This window comes from Crocodylus porosus, unplaced genomic scaffold, assembly GCF_001723895.1.
Source record: "Crocodylus porosus isolate Cpor-Errol unplaced genomic scaffold, CroPor_comp1, whole genome shotgun sequence".
Lineage (NCBI taxonomy): Eukaryota > Metazoa > Chordata > Crocodylia > Crocodylidae > Crocodylus > Crocodylus porosus.
Genome location: NW_017728944.1, coordinates 2,976,998 through 2,990,243, shown reverse-complemented (window position 1 = coordinate 2,990,243; position 13,246 = coordinate 2,976,998).

Below are 13,246 nucleotides of genomic sequence, written 5' to 3'. Positions count from 1 at the left end.
AAGTAAAAGAATAGCCTTTCCCTAGATCTGCCCCTTCATTAGGTTGGGGCGGATGTTTCACACCCACTGTCTCCCTTAAAGAAAAAGATGAATCCACTGGATAAGATAGACACTTACCTGGGTTAGGCATGGGAGTAGGACCCAGGACACCTGGGTTCACTTCCTGAATTTCAGGTAACAGGCATCTACAGAAGAGAGTACTAGGCTGTCTCCACCTCTCTGTGCATAAAGCTATTAGAAAAAAATTAAACAAGCTAGTATGAACCTGTGAAATCATATTTGGCATGTCATTTGTTGGTCTCTCCTTGTCCACTAGCTGCTGTATTTTGTCAGCATTTCCAAATATGTTTATGGTAGGAGTCAGAGGTTGCACAACCCCAGGACCTTTGTAACTCTTTGTTCTTTGGCTGTTCTGACCATGGGCAGCATTTGGAACAGAAGGATTTCTTCAGGCTGTTCTCTCTCCCTTTATACAGTGCCCAGCACCATGGAGGTTCATCCCCAACAAAGAAAGAGAAGTCCTATTGCTGAATTACTGTTACACAGCTAGTAAATCACATGCAAAGGAGTATAAAATGGGACTGGGGCATTAGTGGTCCAGCAAGAAAGATTCTGAACCCCTGTACTTGTTTCCATTACAAACTCAAGACATTTTGTTGCCATTTTAGTAACAGACTCTGCCCAAGGGCTGACCTCAGGCCTTGGTTGGTTCTTCCAGGCTCTCAGCTCACTGTATAGAGATTGTAAGAGCAATACCTTACTTTGCTCTTGTCCTGGCTTCTCAGTGTAGTTACTTACAATATCCTGATCACCAAATCTCTGAGCACCTCACAAATGCACCTCACTAAGTACATTTATCCTCACAATGGTCCATTGTCCAAATGGAGAAACCAAAGCATAGAGACTAAGTGATTTGCCCAGTCTCATACACGCAATCTACAGCCGAGCGGGCAGTTGAATTCCTTCTGACCACTGAGCTACCTTTTCATACCTGCTGGACATCTTTCCTATCACACCCCTCTACCACCAAACCCTTGTCTTACCCACATTCTCCCCACCCCTGCAAGTGGGTCTTCACCTCTGTCTAGGTCTTGGGGTGTTTCTCCCCACAGGAGTGAATGGCACTCACAGGGAATAAGTTAACTAAGCTTCTTCTGACAGCCCCGTTATCCCCTGCTCCTCCCTAAGGTACATCCCAGCTTGGCCTTCTTATAGAGAGTGTTTTCTGACGGCAGGCAGACAAGGTTCTTTGGGTAAATCTGATATCTTTTATTAGCCCAACTCTGTTGGTAGAGAAACGTATACACAGAAATAACAATTGCCTATTGCACACTTGTCCTTAATGCTGAGGGTGCTTACGAAGGGGCCAGTTAGCACGGTTGGAAAGTTTTGCTGCTGGAGCTGAGGTCAGAGATGGGCATGTAGTGCTAGTTTTGACCACTAGGGGGCTCCAGCTTGTCAGCTTCCACCCCCAGTCCTCATGTATCAGCTGGGAGTTATAAATAAATAGGAAAGTCTCTCTCACAGCTTTGGTAGTTATTGTAAAGCTGTTTTGATTAAACAAAATTTAATTACTTCTGCGAGTTTCAATCCTCTGCTCATGGCCTGTAAGATCCCAGCCTCTGGGATTCTGATTTTTCTTACGCAACCTGTGAGCAAGCAGTACGTTAATTCGTTGTATTTATTACAATGTTTTCATGCAAACATTTATACGCACAAAGGGAATATGAAGATTCCAGTCCTCTGGCTCTTCAGATGACAGCACTAAGGACTCAGCTGCTTATACAACGTCTCTCACATGTGTATATACGTGCTCTTGCTCGCTTGCGTTCTCCTTCCTTCCTTCCTTCAGTCTTGGGAGTTTGCAAAATATTCCCCAATGAAATCTGATTTTTTTTCCTCCCACCCTGCTTGTCATTACAAAGTGTTGCCAGCATACTTCCACTTTGCAAAGCTCCCAACAAAGTGACCCGAAGGAAAGCTGTTTGTTCTTTGCCTTTCAAATCAAGACCAGAATTAGAACAGGAAACAGGACCAATTTTCAACCAAATCCTTGAAAGTTTTGCAACAGGAATTTTTGTTTCAGTAAAGATCCCTCTTCCTGTGAAACCTGGTCAACGCTTCAATCCAACTGCTCTGAGGGAAACTAAGCCAAAACCAGGAAGAAACCAGCAGCTCTCTCCAAGCTCCTTGTGGTTTCCATATTTTGGCCCAGGCTTCCTGGAAGCTCAGCTTCATGGTTTGGGTTTTTTGGTTTGGTTCCAGCCATTTTTTAATGACCCTGATCCTTTCCTTGCCCAGCCTGTGGTTTTATGACAATAACTTCTAGCAGCAGCCCGACAAATGCCTCATGTCATCACCGCCATTCTGGTTTGAGGTCTGGCTTAATCAAGATATCACAGGCTCCTCAAAACACCTAAAAATCTCTGCCTGGCAACAGACTCTGCAGAGGATCTTTCTCCAGCGAAGCTGCAGTGTTTCTACTGGATCCATCAGAGCAGAAGCATTTTGAAGATGCTGCACTGGCCTTCACTCGCACATCCTCAGCAAGAGATGGGTTCTTATGGAGGGTCTGGGCATGGCACTATGGATGCAACCTGGGCACTCCTCCAGCTATGCCCACAGTAAGAAGTAGCTGCTCAAAAAAGCCAGCCTGTCTGGGCTGGGGGAAATACATGCAACTATGGAATCACCTCTAAGAAGTTCTAATGCGCTGGAATCTCCTCCCCTGAGCAGACCTAAAGGATTTCTATGGAGACAGTCTCACAATCACTGTGTCAGTGGCGGCATAGGGGGTACACGGAGTGCGCGTGCACCCCCTGAGGGTGCTGGTGCACCCCCTGACAGCCAACACTCCGCACTTAGGTGACAGGCAGGTGGGACAGGCGGGAGTGCCGGTCCCGCCCCCCTGTGCAAGTGCTGGCTGTGGAGTGGGGTGCCAGCAGAAGCTCCACTAGCACTTCTGGGTGCCCCGCTCACGCTTCCAGGTTAGTGCAATCAGCCATGGGAAGACCCCTCCCCCCACCCCCCCCCGTTGGTGAAATCAGCCATGGGGGGACACCCTAGAGTCACTGACTGGCCACTGGCGGGGCATGTGCCCCCACCCCAATTCAGAAGGCACCAGTTGCCCATGCACTGTTTCATAGTTTCATAGTAGGTAGGGTCAGAAGGGACCTGAGCAGACCATTAAGTCCAACCCCCTGCCATGGCAGGAAAGAGTACTGGGGTGAAACGACCCCCAGCAAGGTGTTCATCTAGCCTCCTCTTAAAGACTCCCCAGGGTAGTAGCCAGCACGACTTCTCTTGGAAGTTGGTTCCAGATCCTAGCTGCCCTGATCGTGAAGTAGCGCCTCCTGATATCTAGCCTAAATCTACCCTCTGCCAGCTTGTGACCGTTATTTCTAGTCACTCCTGGTAGCACTTGGGGAAACAGGGACTCCTCCAATGCCGGCTGGTCCCCCCTGACTAGTTTGTAAACAGCCACTAGATCCCCCCTCAGCCTTCTCTTGTGGAGGCTGAACAGGTTCAGGTCCCATAGCCTCTCCTCGTAAGGTCTGCCCTGCTGCCCCCAATCATGCAAGTGGGCTTCCTCTGAACCCTTTGCCCACTGTGTCCTGGGCAAAGCCAGGCTGAGTTTCAGCTGCAAATTTCCCTGCCCAAACCCAGACTGAGCTGGTCTCAGGCATTTACCTTTACCAGCCCCAGCACTGCTGGACCCTGCAGCCTCCTCCCACAGCTCTGCTTCTACCCCCATGCCCCTCAGTCCTTCTAGCAGCACCCAGGCCTCCTCTTATTTCATTCCGTATGCTGACTCCTACAGGTAACTCCCTAATGGTTAGGTAGAGATTGTGCTGTGCCCACTTCCCATCATCCTGACTGCTTTAGGAGACAAATACTCAGCCAGGACCATGTTCTAATTCATAGAGTCATAGATGTTAGAGTTGGAAGGGATCTCAGTAGGTCATCGAGTCCAGCCCCCTGTCCTAGGCAGGAAGACCGCTGAGGTCAGATGACCCCAGCTAGGTGTTTGTCCAGTCTCCTCTTGAAGACCTCCAGGGTAGGGAGAGCACCACTCGCCTTGGAAGCCCCTTCCAGATTCTGGCAACCCTTACTGTGAAGTTCTTTCTAATGTCTAACTTAAATCTGCTCTCTGTCACTTTGTGGCCATTGTTCCTAATTACTCCAGGGGGTGCCCTAGTCAATAGACCATCTCCTATTCCCTGCTGCCCTCCCCTGATGAATTTATAGGCAGCCACAAGATCACCTCTCAGTCTTCTCTTGCAAAGGCTGAAGAGATCTAGGTCCTTCTCCTCCTAGGGCCTTGCCTGCAGGCCTCTGACCATACGAGTGGCCTCCTCTGAACCCTCTCAAGATTCTCTGCATCCCTCTTGAAGTGCAGCACCCAAAACTGGATGCAGTGCTCCATCTGTGGCCTGACCAGTGTCACATGGGGGGGAGCATCACCTCCCTGAACCTGTTCATCATGCATCTGCTAATGCATGATGAAGTGTGGTTAGGCTTGTTGATCACTTCATCACATTGACAACTCATGTTCATCTTGTAGTCGGCTATGACTCCAAGATCCCTTTCCACTGCTGTGCTACTGAAAAGGTCATCCCCCAGTCTGTAAGTGTGTTGATGGTTCTTTTTGCCCCAGTGCAGCACTTTGTACTTGTCTTTATTGAACTGCATCCTATTTCATTCTGGATCCATTCCCTACCCCCTGGTGTATTAAGTTTGCCCCATAATTTGGTATGGTCCAAGGACCAAGCCTTGCAGGACCCCACTGCCCACATCTTTACAGGTCGATATCAACCCATCCACCACCACTCTCTAGGTGCGACCCCTAAGCCATTTTGTCACCCACCTGACCGTGTAATCATCTACATCACAGCCTGTCAGTTTATTTATGAGAAAAGAATGAGATACCGTACCAAAGGCCTTCTTAAAGTCTAGGTAGATGACATCTACCTCAACTCCTGCATCTAAGCATTTTGTGACCTGGTCGTAAAAAGAAACATGGTTAGTCACGCAGGATCTACCTGCAATGAACCCATGCTGTTTTCCTTTCAGCATTATTTCCCCTGCTGGACTCCCACAAATGTGATCCTTAATGATATTTTCCAGAGTTTTCCCAAGGATAGAGGTGAGGCTAACTGGCTTATAGTTTTACAGTTCCCCACCACTCCCCTTCAAAGCAGCAAACACACACAGGCTAGGGACAGACATTCAAAAAGCCTGAGCCTGAATTGATTCAATCTTTGCAGGTTAGTCTAACCTGGCTAGACTGAATCAGTTTGTAACTGTAAAGACATCCCAAAAATGTAGGCACATGCCTGCAGTGGCTCAGGCTGGAAGCCGTGGGTGCCGCAGCAGCCCTTCCTTCTCTTCTACAGTGCTGAACTAAGTGGGGCAGAGCCAGGCCCCAGCAAGACACTCTGATTAGGGACCCCCCCACAAACACACCCCTTCTGACCAGCCTGACAGGGAATTGATAACACAGTGTTTATCACCCCTAACTCAGTGTTTACCACTCCATTAAGTGGGACACTACCAGCTCCCTGTTGATTCTGCCTTTGTTCCATCTGCCACAGCATGAACGGTAGCCAGCATGTGGTCTGCTAGCTAATGCTGAGAGGTGTCTGTAAGGCAGAGGGGAGGGAGAAATTCCTGCCTAGCAGGGAGTGGGGGGGGTGAGGGGGGGGAGCCAGGGGAAGCCAGGCAGATGCCTGCAGTCTGTGCCAAGCTCCAGCCAGGGAGCAGAGGAGAGGGGCCAGCTCTGCTGTGGAGCAGAGAGCCCTGCCCAGCCCAGAGAGCATGCTGGGATGTGGGGGGTCTGGTTTAAAACATCAAGGGGCCTGGGACAGACATTGCATAAACTGGTTTGACCCAAATCAGTTGTCTGATACTACATTCAACCAGGTTTATTTGAGAGGGGATCTGGTGGCCATCTATAAACTCACCAGGGGGGACCAGCGGAAAATAGGTGAGACTCTGTTCCCCCAGGCACCACCTGGGATAACAAGGAATAATATCCACAAGCTGATGGAGAGCAGGTTCAGGCTAGATATCAAGAGGCATTACTTTATGGTTTGGGCTGCCAGGCTCTGGAATAGCCTCCCAAGGGAGGTGGTGCTCACCCCTACCTTGAGGGTCTTCAAGAGGAGGTTGAATAGATATCTGGCTGGGGTATTATGATCCCAGCACTTGTTCCTGCCCAGGGCAGGGGATCAGACTTGATGATCTGTTCAGGTCCCTTCTGACCCTAGAAACTATTAAACTACCGCAAACCGGTTTCAGTCATTTTCAAACTGGTCTATGTGCACTGAACATTTGTTCTGTTACAGGTTTAAACAGTTTCTGATCACTTAAAACAGTTTATGTGTAATGTCTGTCCCCAGCCACAGAGATGCTTCCAAGGCCTAGTCTGTGATTGCCTGACACAGGACCGGGTGCTAGGAACTTACAAAGTCTCATAACAGAGGTCCCCTTTCTTATCTTGGATGAGTTTCTTTCCCACTAGCGTCACTTATCTTGCCCCACTTTCCAGTGGAGTCTCCCCCTTCCCACCCTACAGCTCTAATGAGGCCAGGGCTGGCTATGACCCTGCCAACTTGCTAAGCTGTTCAGAGACCCCAGATGCCCTCAGCTGACACATCTCTGTAATTTATAAGCCTGGCACCTTGTCCACCAAGCTTCCAGCAAAGGAGATGAAGTCTGTGTTCCCACTGTGCTGAGTTCACCATACCTCATGCCGTCTAAGACTCGCTCCGGGCCCCCCTGCTGCCAGCTGCCCAGAACTGTTATTCTCACCCAGGCTGTAAAAGAGTAGGAGAGTCTGGCAGACCCAGAAAGCAGAGATCCCTGCCTCCTTCCCAGCTACAACAAACACACTGTCATCTGGAATCAGTTCTGCTTGGGTGGGAATCTGCAGTTCAAATTTCCCTGGCACCCATTCCCCGCTGCCAGCAAATCATTGCTGTGTGAGGTGAGAAAGTAGTAAGATCCTCCTAAACTGACCTCCGTGCTTGCCATCCGTGGTTGTGTTCAGCCCAACATGGGATTGCCCTTCCTGGTGCTAGCCTGGCACTCAGTGTGTCCAGGTGTTGTGCAGAACAAGAAAATGGCTGGCTCATGTTCTGTGAGAGGACAGAGATCTATAAAATCATGAACCAGCTGGAAAATGTGAATGGGGAGGAACTAGCAATAGCTGTGTCCCGTAGTATGAGAACAAGGAGAGCCCAATGGACATGTTAGGTGTCAGGTTTAAAACAAATCAGAGGAGTACTGCCTTTTTATGCAAAACACTGACTTGGGAAACCCCTGGCCATTGGAAGCTGTGGAGGCCAATAGCACAACCAGATTCCAGATGGAAATAAACACATTTATGGAGGTCCATCAGGGGCTTTAAACACAACAGCCACAGAGGCAACCTGGGGCCCAGGACACACTTAACCCTACACTGGCTAGTCACTGGAGGGTATGCCAAAGGATGGCTCACATACATATCCTGGTTCTTACAATCGGTACTTGTCACTGGGCTAGATGGACCTTTGAACCAGCAAAGAACAGCAAAACATAGGTTGTACCCTTTCTTTCACTGGCTTGATGGTCAGACCAATTGCCATATTTGAGGTCAGGCTACCCCACAGTCAGATTGGTATGGACTGTGCGGGGTTTTGCCTTTCTTTCCAGTTAGGGGGTGAGGTGGCCCTCTACTTGGGATCTCTTGAGTGTATATTAACAACCTTTTGTAAAAACAGGGAGTTAGTTGCCGTGGTTCCCCTGCTTTACCTGTAGCAGGTTAGGGTGTTATGATTTGTACCAGGGTCGACAGTAGTTTTACTAAAAGGTTAGATTATGGATTTATATGGAATACTTTGGACTAGGGGTTGGACTAGATGACCTGTGGAGGTCCTTTCCAATCCTACTTTTTTATGATTCTAGATTCATACATGACCCCAGAAGAGATGGGGAAAGTTAAATAGGAAACTAGCTGTAGACAAGGCTGAGGTGCTAGGAGGGCAATCAGTCACCTTCAGTAATGAAGGGGGTGCATGTCAATTCCAAGGCTCCATGGCCTTTGCATTAGTTTGGTACCCACATGCAATTGCCAGCACATGTTTGTTTAGGCAAATGACTGGTTGGGTTCCAGGGAACACAGAACAGCCAGATCCACTTTTTCTGTAAATTGGGTCCTTGGAGTCTCTTCCTGCAGCATCCGTGCCAGGTTTCTGTAAGGAACACTCCCTTTTGCAAGGAAGGCTCCAGAGGGGACAGAAGGCATCTGTCTGAGTAAGGCATTTGGAGCATAAAGAGGAGGAGCTGCCATCTTTCTCCCGAGAAAGCTGCCATTCTTCCATTGAACAGAACCTGTGCTAGGACATTGCAAACCCCAGGATGCAGACAAGCTGCCCACAATTCCCAGCCTGGGCCTGAGCCTGAACAAACCCAACTCGTCTCCCCATAAGCATCTCTGCATGAGTGCTCTTGCACCCTATGACTGCTGGCCAGCACCAACCCCTGGACAGAGATGGGTCTGATGGAGGCTCCCTGACAACAACCCTGTGCTACAAACCTCGCACCCAATAGTCATTGCTCCCCAGCTCTTGCCCTGTCCTGCCACAGCTGCTGATGCCAGCTTGAGGATGCAATGCCCTTTGCTCTTCTCCCTCAATAATTTGAGGATCCTACCACAGCCTGGCCACACCCCACTGCCCCTCAGCTCAGCACTGTAGAAGAGAAGGGAGGGCTGCTCTAGTGCCCCCCCACACACACACACTTCTAGCCTGAGCCACTGAAGGCATATGCCTGCATTTTCTCAGTCCAGAGGGAATGTCTGTATACTTGCAAACTGGTTCAGCCTAGCCAGGTTAGACAAACCTGCAAAAATTGAATCAATTCAGGCTCAGGCTTTTTGAATGTCTGTCCCTAGCCTTTAGGTTCCTAAATGATTTGTTCTCCCTTGATATCTCAGGCCCTTGCCATTGGGCTGTTTCTAAATCCTAGTTCAGAGTAACAATTCTGAAGGAACTGTGGGCCACTGAGTGGTGGATAGTTGTCATCAGTTATTGAATTAAACCTTCAAACATTCTTAGCCAGGTTCTAGGGCAGGGCTGTCCAACTCTAAGAGGTCAGAAGATGAACAAATAGGAATGGTCTCAAGTTGCAGTAAGGAAAGTTTAGGTTAGATACTAGGAAAAATGTCACACTAGGAGAGTAGTAAAGCACTGGAACAGTTTACCCAAAGAGGCTGTGGAAGCTCCATCCTTGGTGTTTTTTAAAACCTGGGTAGACAAAACCTTGGCTGGGGTGATCTAGTTGGGGATGGTCCTGCTTTGAGCAGAGGCTTGGACTAAATCAGTGGTTCTCAACCTTTTTTATACCAGGACCCATTTGTAAACATTGATGGCCAGTCCCAACCCAGTAAATAGTTTAAGTAGAAAACAGCCCCCTGGCCCTGCCAGTACCCTTCACTCCCAACCTGCTGCCCCCTGCCCCTAGCTCCAGCCCTCCAGTGTGTAGGGTAGGGGCTGGGTATATAAGGTTGGCAGGGGCGATTGTGTGTGGGGCTTGGCAGGGAGCCAAGCAGCTCCAAGCAGCCCCTTGCAGGCTGGAACTCTTCCAGCCCACAAGGGAAAACCCACGGTTACCCACTTTTCCCTTCTTTAAAGGAGAATCCATCTTTAAAGTTTGTTGATCCATGTTTAAAGATTGTTTGTGACCCTTTCGTATATTCCCACAGCCCGCTTTTGGATCACAACTCACAGGTTGAGAAACACTAGACTAGATGACCTCCTGAGGTCCCTTCCAACCCTAACTTTCTATGATTCTGTGAATGCTTCATGGACACACCAGCAAAGGCTGCACACCTGCAGGCTGCTCCAAGGCAAGCCATAGGTTTCCTGGGCTGCTTGTCATGCAGACAGCCCCTCCACCACTGCACTGTGCACCACTCTCCACCCTCCAACCACTGCACCATGCAACTCCAGGCTCACCCTCAGCTCCCCCAGTCTCACTGCCATGCCCTCTGAAGTAGAGCTAGGCAGGAAATGCTGGAGGGGAGTGAGGCAGCTGGAGTGATGATGGGAGTGGTAGCTAGGCAGAAGCTCCTCTACTGCAATTTAACCCCTCACCAGCCACATGCAGCCCATGGGCTACCAGCTGGACAGTCTTGTGCTTGGTGACCAAGTCCAAGGCTTCTCAACATCCCATGGGAGATGCCCTTGCATGATCCCTAATCAGGAGATGGCTTCTGTCTCCCTGTCTCATAACTGCACATGCCTCCTGCATCACATCCTCGTTCCTCTAAAAAAAACATGCCCATGCCTGCTTGTACATATGCAGACACATACACACATCCATTTGCATACATGCCTGTACACTGAGTCCCAACTGCACACATGTCTATGCATGCTCAAACCCACCCATTCCCATACACACAGGACACCCCCTCCGGGTGATGCTGCATGAGGCAAGAAAATTTCTCTTGTAAGGAGGGGCAGAGGGAAAGCAAACAGCATCATTGCCAGGGGTGATTTATTTAACAGCAATGTCCTCATCCAATACAAATTGAGAGAAAGGGAAGTCAGTGCCAAGCAATAGATTGAGCAGGGGCTCCCTTGTGCTCAGTTTAATTTAAGAAGGATGACAAAGCCTCCAAAGCTTTTGATTTTTAACAGAAGTCCAAAGGTTCACTGGCTGAAACGTTTGCTTTCTCTGCTTTAATTGCTTAAAACAAGTTTTTAAATGAAAGGAAAGCAGCTTAAAATGGATCTGGAGTTCAACCCACTGACAGTGGGAAGCAGCACGGTGTCCCAATCCATTATCGCCTGTCACAAAAGCCTGCTCTGCAAACATATGAGAAATGCCATAAGGGGGAAGATTGTGGCCTTGGCATATCTGATTACAGGGCTCCATTTCCAAGGGCTGCTTTTTTATTTCATGGTGCAGCTTTTATTGCTCCCCACCCGCATCTTATTTCTTTATTGTTTGTTTAAACCTTTCAGAAGTATGACAAATACTTATCCAGATGCTTTCCCTACTGGTTTTGTCCCATACTGTTGGAACTAAAGCATCCTTAGCTCTGAGATGTCACTCAGGGGCAGCCCTTGTCAGGTGTCTGGGAAACCCAGGTCTTTCTATTCTGGCTGTGCAGAGTCCTGCAGGACAGACTTCTGGTCCATTCTTAAGGCTCCACCTCAATATGATGGATAATAATGATCCCATTAGAGTCCATGAAGCTACAGCAATGGCAGTGAGATGGGGATCAGGATTGGGATCGTGCCTGCCCATGTTTTATACAAGGGATGTCAAACCTGCCAGGCTTCAGAGGAGCTTGGCTGATCTACAGCAGCTGTATGAAATCCAGCCCTACACAGGGCTGATGTGAATGCAGTTGTTTTGGGCTCACTTCCTTTCTGTATGTGAAGCTGTAAGGCTGATATCCCAGCAGAGGGACCCCAAGAGCACATCATATTGAAGATAGGTGGGTGGTTCTTTGGGGATCTATAATGCATTGAGGTTGGAGGATGGAAACCCTCCCTGAGGAGCTGTGTTGCAGTCAGCTCCCCTAATGGGCAGGTGATTCACCTGACTAGGAAAGGGAATTTCTTGGGTCTTGGGTCTTGACCCAAGAGTCCACCTCTTGGGGAAAGGAAACAAGTTAGTGACTTAACTTCCCAGTCACTGTGTGAATAATAGTTTCCAAACAAGAGGCAAACAAGCTGGGAGAAGGAGAGAGGAGGGCTGTTTACCCCATCTCTGGCCAGGGCTGGTGTAAACACCCCTATGCTGCACCCATATGCACCCTATGCAGGCACCAGCATAGGAGATGGGGCAGGGCCTATGGCGCTCAGCACTGCCAGGGTTCAAGGCTATGGGAGTTTACTGAATGACCCCAAGCACTTCTCCTCCCCTGCCTTTTCCAACCTAATTTGGAGGCTATTTTCACCCCTACAGCAAGTCAGACTGCAGACAGCACAAAGGTAACATGCTGAGGCACTTCAGTCCTGACCTGCAGCACCCCCTTTACCTCCGACCTGCCATTTCCAGGCCAGGACTGAACAACTCGAGTCTTGCAATGCCTCCCTGTTCTGAGTGTGCCCTCCTGAACCCTATCCCTCAGCTACAGTGCTGACACCCTGGCCTGCAGCTTCACCCCACCCCTGTTACCCCAGTCCTTTGCTTCCTGCACACTCCCCCCCCTTGGTTCTGCTGATGCCCTCAGTCCCAACCCACAGCACAAGCACATGGTCCAGCTGCTATTCCAACCCTTTGCTCTCCCTTGCAGGCAGCTCCTGTATTGCCCCTTAGCCTTGACCTTCTCTCTCCCCCACTGTTCCAGACCTGATGACAGACTACCCATACGTGCTGTTTATTGTGAAATACCTGCTGGGGACGACTCTTCAAGGAGCCTAGACTCAGCCTCGTAAATGAGTGACCTCAGCCCAATTTAACGGCAGGTCTCCTGAAGTGACCGGCTGGGGCAAGAATCCATTGAACAAACCCTCTTAGACTTTTTTTTCCAACAGAGCAACCCCACTGTTCAGCAGGGATGCATGTGCCTGTCTGTCTCCAGTTAGCACTCATGGGAGCCAGGCACAGGGAAGGAGAACAGAGTGGGAGGCTTCAGCCCCTCGTGGAGGGCTGAAAGCATGACAGCATTAGCCTCATAGCAGCGTGGAACCTGCTCCACTGCCCACAACAGGGAGAAAATGTTCTCACGCCACCAGGAATGCAAAACCAAAGGGAGGGAGGGGAATCATAAGTGTGTGTGATGACCAACACAATAAAGTTCTTGTGGAATGGGGAGCTGTCTGAAGCCAAGGGGAATTAAATTAGGCCTGTAGCAAGCCACATTCCTGGATTTATAACAGCAGGAGGAGGAGGCAGCTGGGTTGCTGTGGTCCCAGCTCAGAGCACCTCTTGCCCACTGCTCTCCTCTAAATGAAAGACCGGCTCCCCTTAACATGTGATGCGTGCACAGTGGTCAGTTTGGATGATTTAACCTCACAGGAAGTAAAATCCACTGCTAAGCCTGTCTGGGTTTTCCACCTTCAGTTTTCTCTCTGGCTCCTGGAGAAGCCAAAACCCAGCTTCCCTGTGATGCTTTGTCCAGGCACTTCCTGGGAGATGCAATGTGTGTGGGGACCAGAATCTGTTCTATTGCCACATGGGAGGGTTGGGAAGTCATGACGTGCATGTAACTTGCAGGGCAGGGCATAGAGGCCAGGGGGAAGAATTT